At 37.5% G+C, this 7,421-nt stretch overlaps 1 long non-coding RNA gene across 1 annotated transcript; it reads left to right on the plus strand.

Moving 5' to 3' along the window:
* Positions 1 to 5,295: 5,295 nt before the first annotated feature.
* LOC130091103 (uncharacterized) lies at positions 5,296 to 6,462 on the plus strand. Its single transcript, XR_008807773.1, has 3 exons — positions 5,296 to 5,385; positions 5,821 to 5,928; positions 6,409 to 6,462. It is a non-coding gene; the product is annotated as an uncharacterized LOC130091103 (long non-coding RNA).
* Positions 6,463 to 7,421: the final 959 nt, after the last annotated feature.

Below are 7,421 nucleotides of genomic sequence, written 5' to 3' on the forward strand. Positions count from 1 at the left end.
CCCTTGGGGGGGAAATCAATTGGTGCGGAAAAGTTGGTGGTGGCTTTCCTTAAGGGAGCAGTACGTCTTAATCCACCGGTACGGATAATGCATACCCAGTGGGATCTTCAGATGGTGCTTAACAGCCTGCGTTTACCACCTTATGAACCACTTGAACAAGCTGATATTAAAAGTCTTTCGATGAAGACTGCTTTTCTCTTGGCTATAACGTCAACCAGAAGAGTAGGTGAGCTTCATGCTCTCTCGGTGAGTCCACAGTGTCTCAGATGGGGGCCCGAGTACAATCAGGTTACACTCTGGCCGAATCCAGCTTTCCGACCTAAAGTGTTGTCTGACCGCTTTGTGAACCAGCCCATTCAGCTTGCGGCATTTAATCAAGAGGCTTCCCAGACAGCTGTGTGTCCAGTGAGAGTATTGCGACAGTATGTGTTGAAGACTGCTTCATGGCGCACCACTGATCAGCTGTTTGTCCGTTTTGATGCCTGTCAGAGGGGCTCACCCTTGTCGAAGCAAAGGTTGTCTCATTGGGTGGTGGATACCATTATACAGGCATATGATTCGGCTGGTCAGACAGTTCCAGCATCTATTAAATGCCATTCAACCCGATCAGTGGCTACTTCTTGGGCAGCACTACGGGGAGTGCCCCTTTCTGATATATGTGCAGCGGCTACATGGTCGTCACCTTGCACGTTCACAAGATTCTACAGGATTAATGTGGCACCTATTCCTTTGGTCAGTTCTGCTGTGTTAGCGGACAGTATCTAGGTGAGCGGCCCTCGTGACTTGGTTGTATTCGTCTTCCACTATGTTCGACCGTCTCTGGCGGTCTGTAACAGTGAAATAGAACGCCGGTTACTGGTGTAACCTTGGTTCTATGAATAGTGGAAGACCGCCAGAGTCTCTGGTCACTCGGACTGAGAATGACTGCAGAGAACGACCGTGACGTGAACGGAGCGGATATAGCTGCTGACACGTCATCGGTCAGGGTCACAGGTGACAAATCAATGCGAGATTCTCGATATGGCTCGCGAGACGCGACTCCTTCCACTATGTTCGACCGTCTCTGGCGGTCTTCCACTATTCATAGAACCAAGGTTACACCAGTAACCGGCGTTATTCTGAAAAGGCAGTTAAGACCGTCATTGAATCTTTAACTAAAGGTTTTCTGTCTTCTTGCTTGCATTGAAAAAAAGAGCATTCAATTATTACTGTATGAGTTTGATAATATTTCCATGTTAATTTGGATGTCTTATGTTTATTCTTCTGGTTACGGGTGAAGAGTTTAGGATTCTTTCATATTAATACACAAAACTAAGCATTTTGTATCTTTTTATACATGCTCTTTCATTAATGATTTACATGATTATTTATGTAGGCCCACTCTTTCAGAAATGTCTGAATCTGCAGCGAGTCAGTGTGTGGATCAGTTCAGCTGTCCAGTCTGTTTGGATCCTCTGAAGGAGCCGGTGACGATTCCCAAACTGGAAGAGTGTGGATCCTTATATTAAGCAGAGGCTCGTGTAGCAGCAGGGACATAGGTTTCGTTTCCATAGAATCCACAAACTTCCTGGTTTTCAGTGTTCATGTTCAGATGTGTGAATGAGAGAGAGAGAGAGAGAGAGAGAGTTCACAACTTTATTTAATCATAAGAGCAACTTCACATTATAGATTTGAAATTATAATCACTTTGTTTAAACTTTAAATTTTTGTTTTTCACATAACAATTTCTTCCACACCCACTTATTTTTATATGTTGTGGACATTTTTGATTTTCATTTATTTTCAGTCGACATTACAAAGGAATGTCATATGGTTTTATCATTTGCAGTCTGATGTGAGGAGGAACTTCTCTGAAATGTATGTATAGCCCCTTTCATACAGCGCTTTGAACCCGGCAAATTGCCGGCAAATTGCCAGAGTGCCTTCTGTGTGAACGCAAACACGACCTGGGATTGATGCTGGGATCGATGCCGGGTTGGGGACCTAGTAACATTGCCGTGTTAAGACCCGGAACGTGCGCTGTGTGAACAAAAGCCAGAACCAATGCCGTATAAGGGGTGTGTCGTAGTGATGATTCACGAGCCTTTGCAATGGCGTAGTTATCGTGCGACTCAGTTACTCTAGAAGAAAGTTTGTGTTCGTCATCGATACAAGACAGAACGAAAAAATGTCTGCAAACTGGACTGAAGTAGAGACCCGTCACATCCAAGTCACGCGTCTTTCCGGAACATATACGGGTTGTGTGTGAACGCGCTCTCTGATTCCGGCAAATCACTGGCAGTGTGAGTGAAGCAAAATCAAACGAACCCGGGTCAAATCCCGGGTCACTTTATCCGTGTATTTTCCGGAATCTCTGTGTGAAAGGGGCTTATGTTTATACACCTGAAGTGCGAGACACTCTAGAACCAGATGGGCAAGGACCTCTGACCTCTGAGGTCAGGAGGTCATCTAGTTGAGGGGGGCTTAAAGGGTTAGTTAGTGATAAATCAAAGCTAGCAGTAAAGGGCATTTTGTCTGTGAAAAACTACTGGGAAGCTCTGCAGGGGAAAGGACCTTGAAAGAGCAGTATAAAGATTGCTCAATTCTTCCTGTCTGTGTCTCACTCACTCCACAGGGTAACTGCTGTGTTGGCGACTGGGCCTATTCTTGCAAGAATAAATACTTCTCTTTTAATTATTCCGTGTCTCTTACGCAGTGATGATGTTTAACAGAATTTTTGCCACAACAAATACCAGTAGTTAATAGCCTACACCACCTGTCAATTTGATTGATTGACAGGTGGGGGTGGCTATCCTTTGATCTTCCCCCGCCCCTTCCGGTTCCTCCCCTTCCTGTCCCGCCTCTTGTCCCGCCCCTTCCGGTTCCTCCCCTTCCTGTTACCTTTGACCTAGTTCCGCCCCTTCCTGTTAAACTTTCTGTCAAAATGATGGATGAAGACCTTTATCTAGTTCCACCCCTTCCTGTTAAACTTTCTGTCAAAAATGATGGATTGTTTGAAGTTTGTTTGATCTAGTTCCGCCCCCTTCCTGTTAAACTTTCTGTCAAAAATGATGGATTGTTTGAAGTTAGTTTGAACAAGAAAAAGGGGTGTATAGGATGTGTGACAGATAGTTTGATCGTTTGAACAAGAAAAAGGGTGTATAGGATGTGTGACAGATAGTTTGAGATGTATTGGCTTTGATGTGACAGTTTGTCTAATCGTTTGGAGTTTGTTGTTACAGTTACAAAGCGATGGATTGTTATTATTTAGCGCATCCCCTCGCTATGCCTAAGCTTATCATAGCAGGTGTGTGTGAAAGTGATAAGAAAAAACTGTTATAGCTTATCTGACACAAAGTTAAAAAATAAATGTATTCAGTGAAGCATTTCCGATTAAAAAAATGGAGACATTAAAATTGTAAACAGTTAAAATGTATTACAGTTGAATAATATGAAACATACAGTTTATGTAAAACCTCACACAAAAAGTTGATCTCCCTCTACCTCAAAACATAGGGAGCGCGCGTCTGTGTATTTCCCCCTCCCTCCCACTCTCACTCCCACTCCCACATTGCTTGGGACGCTAGAATTTTATCTGACTAAAGTTGAAAAAGCATTGTGTTAATTTTAAATTATATAAAATATATAAAATAAAATATATAATACAAAATAAATGTCTTACTGAACCAATTATTTCAAAATAAATAAATAAATACATCTTGCAATAATATGTTTTACAGAGTTGGAAGAAAAAAATCACACAGGTAGTGCCTGCCAGCATGGACAGGGTGCGTGACAAATAAGTGATATCATCGCTGTTTTCGTGTAATAAATTACTTTTAATTCATAAGACTTATTTTCAGGAGTGACAGTTATCAGTGAAATATGGCGCTCGTGTAATCAAAAGGTCTGCCTAGCCCCTGGGAATGTGAATTGGCCTTGAACCTAAACACTTCCATTCATAGAGTTCTGAAAGAATATAGTGGACACCCAGCTCCGCCGTTTTCCCATAGTTTTACTGTAAAAGGCGATAAAATAGCCAAGACACATGGATGTGTGCCATACCCCATGTCTGGACCAAAAACTTTTGCACCTTTGACCACCTCATCAAAAATGCAAAACAGTGAGTATTTTCTCTATAATTAATTTATGCTACGCTGTTTTAAACAATGCTATTGCTGTTTATCTGTATTATGCAATGATGTTTAATTTGAAAAATTGTTTATACATAAGGAAAAGACGGTATAATTCATTAGTGTTTTAAATAGCCTAGGCTATGTATTTGTTTTATCCGCATTATGCTATTGGTATTTTTATCTGCTGTAACTGGGGATACAGATATTTTTATCTACTATATTAATTTATCATAAAGTATGATTTTAAAAATGTACAACATTGTTTATGTTCATTATGCTATGGTTTTTAAAACCATATCACAAAAGTATCAGTTTAATATGACTGTTTTACAGCAATGTTTATTTTGCATTATGCTATGTTGTTTTAACTGTTGTATTTTTTATCTGATGTAACTAAAATCTGCAACATCGTGTATTTAAGCGGTGGGATTTCCATAAAGGACCTTAAAATAAATGTTTTGGATTTTATTCAGTTTTAAATCTTATTTAGATTATTTTAGTCAGACATGCTTATATGTGCATAGGCCTATTTTATTCCTCTTCAGTTACTTACTTTTTAAATTTTGGTAGGCTACTTTTTAATTCTTCTTTTACTCTGTCTTTGATTTTAACTTTTAGCAATTTGCATGATAAATTGTTTAACATGTAAGCTATATGAATGACACTGTCACAATGTGATAAGCAAAACATATAAAAGTCAAGTCAAAGCTATTTATATAGGCTAGTGCTTTTCATTGGCATTTAAAATAACATGGTCTTTCCTTCTCTCTCTCTCACAGCAAACACTGCAGGACAATCAGGCATCCAAGTAACATGTTAGTATGGTTTATATTTTATTTTTAATGAGAAAACTACATTACCCATGAGCCATGATGCTGTATTGAAAATTATGTCGAACATAGTTTAAAAAAAAAGCAACACACTCCAAAATAGCTCTGCCCACTCCATGAAGCACTGCGAATGACATAATCTCCCTACCCTCTCAAAATACTCAAATGTTTGTATAAGCTATATGTGCATATTTTGCATATTTATATATAAATATATATATTTTTAAATCACTGTGAGAAATTAGAATGAAAAAGGGGGGAGGCACTGTTGCACTATGTATAATAAACAATTGACAGATGAACTGACAGATATTTTATGTAAACAGGCAAAATCTCTGCATCTGATGATGGCCGTGTGTTTTCGCCGATCATAACTGGTTTAACTCTTGGCTCCTTTGAGATCAATATGACTTCTGCCAAATCAAATGTGCCGGCAAATTGTAAGTGTAATACACGAGAAACTATTAAAACAGTTTTCGCCTATGTAATGTATAAAATGAATCTTAATTAAGCCGTCGTAGTTAACAATTGGGACCAATTTTAAGGAAGGTTACATTCTGGTCTAACATTGTCATGTGCAAATTTGCAATACAAATTTTTTTTACTGTTTTTGCTACTTTTGGTTCGAGTTTTGTAGAATAAGCCAAGATTCATTTATTTTATGTGGTGTCATGCTCCTGGATTATTCAGACTCAGAATTGTAACTATTACTATAGCCTTTATCAGCCATTTATTTTACTGCAGACTTATCAAACTTATTTATTTACTGCAGATTTTATCAAAGGCACGAATTAACTCAATTCATGGCAGCAATAAAAAAAGAAGAAAAAAATGAACAATTGACAGATGAACTGACATATATTTTATGTAAACAGGCAAAATCTCTGCATCTGATGATGGCCATGTGTTTTCGCCGATCATAACTGATTCAAGCTCCTTTGAGATCAATATGACTTCTGCCAAATCAAATGTGCCGGCAAATTGTAAGTGTAATACACGAGAAACTATTAAAACAGTTTTTGCCTATGTAATGTATAAAATGAATCTTAATTAAGCAGTCGTAGTTAACAATTGGGACCAATTTTAAGGAAGGTTACATTCTGGTCTAACATTGTCATGTGCAAATTTGCAATACAAATTTGTTTGAATGTTTTTGCTACTTTTGGTTCGAGTTTTGTAGAATAAGCCAAGATTCATTTATTTTATGTGGTGTCATGCTCGTGGATTATTCAGACTCAGAATTGTAACTATTACTATAGCCTTTATTAGCCATTTATTTTACTGCAGACTTATCAAACTTATTTATTTACTGGAGATTTTATCAAAGCCAAATACTGCCCAAAAGGGGATACTGGGAAAGAAGAGAAACAGGTTAATACAAGGTTAGATTCAATCTTTATATTCTTTCCCGTTTTGCCTTCATTTTCCATTTCCTGTTACTGTTTTAATTTTTATATTCTCAGATCATCAAAGGTTTCTGAAAGCAAACACCAGTCAGTTGGTTAAAAAAAGTGAAGAACATTAATCCAATAATTGACCATCTTGATTGCTCAATGAATCCGAAAATGTGCGAGTGAATCCAACACACCAGTTGAAGATGAGGGAACTGCTGGACTGTGTGAATTGTGAAAGCATTGCCAACGACCTGGTCAACGCTTTGTTCAAGCATGAAGAATCTTTCATGAAGAAACTGTAATAACAACTGTTGTAGCCTATTGTTTGGCATTATGTACTTAAACAGTTTTTTAAAAAAGAAATGTTTTTAATAATTGATTGGTGATGGAGTTTTAATTTTTGTATTGAGAACCAAGTATATTGTACAAGTAAGAAGATACCAAACTGGCCATATAATGATATATTGCACATAATAAACAATGGCAAAGTTTGTATTCCTTAAAAAACAGACAATGTTTGAGAACCCTAATATTGGTGTAATCTTTGCTCGGTCTCACCCTCACGCTGATCCAGGCATAGCTTTTTACTAAAAGAAAATATTATGGAAGTCATAATCAAACCGTAATTATATTTTATTTATTAATTATAGGGCTTCGTGCTGATTTAAAGTTTTTGTTATTAACTAATACCTTTATTTTTTTTTTTACATCCAGCACAATTTTTTTTACAAAAATTGTTCTCTAACCCCAAATAAACAGATAATGGAATGTTCACAAGCTACAGTTAGATATTATTCCCCTTAGTATGTGTGTAAATAGTTGTGCTTAAATGTTTGGATGTATTTTTACACGCCAACATATTTTGGTCACACCGTAGTGATGCAAAGTTCCACACTCTTGTAAAGACTATGGTCTAACTTTAAAACATAATTTTTATACATGAATTCAAAAAGACCAAATCACTAAGAAAAGCACCGTTTATAATAATAATAAATATACAAAAGTTCACAAATGATGGTTTTATTACTATTCAGATAGCAGACGACACTGGTTCACATTTTGAATGTGTGTCTGTTTTAGGT

The sequence above is a fragment of the Rhinichthys klamathensis genome, unplaced genomic scaffold (assembly GCF_029890125.1).
Source record: "Rhinichthys klamathensis goyatoka isolate OS25496 unplaced genomic scaffold, OSU_Roscu_1.1 h1tg000159l_1, whole genome shotgun sequence".
Lineage (NCBI taxonomy): Eukaryota > Metazoa > Chordata > Actinopteri > Cypriniformes > Leuciscidae > Rhinichthys > Rhinichthys klamathensis.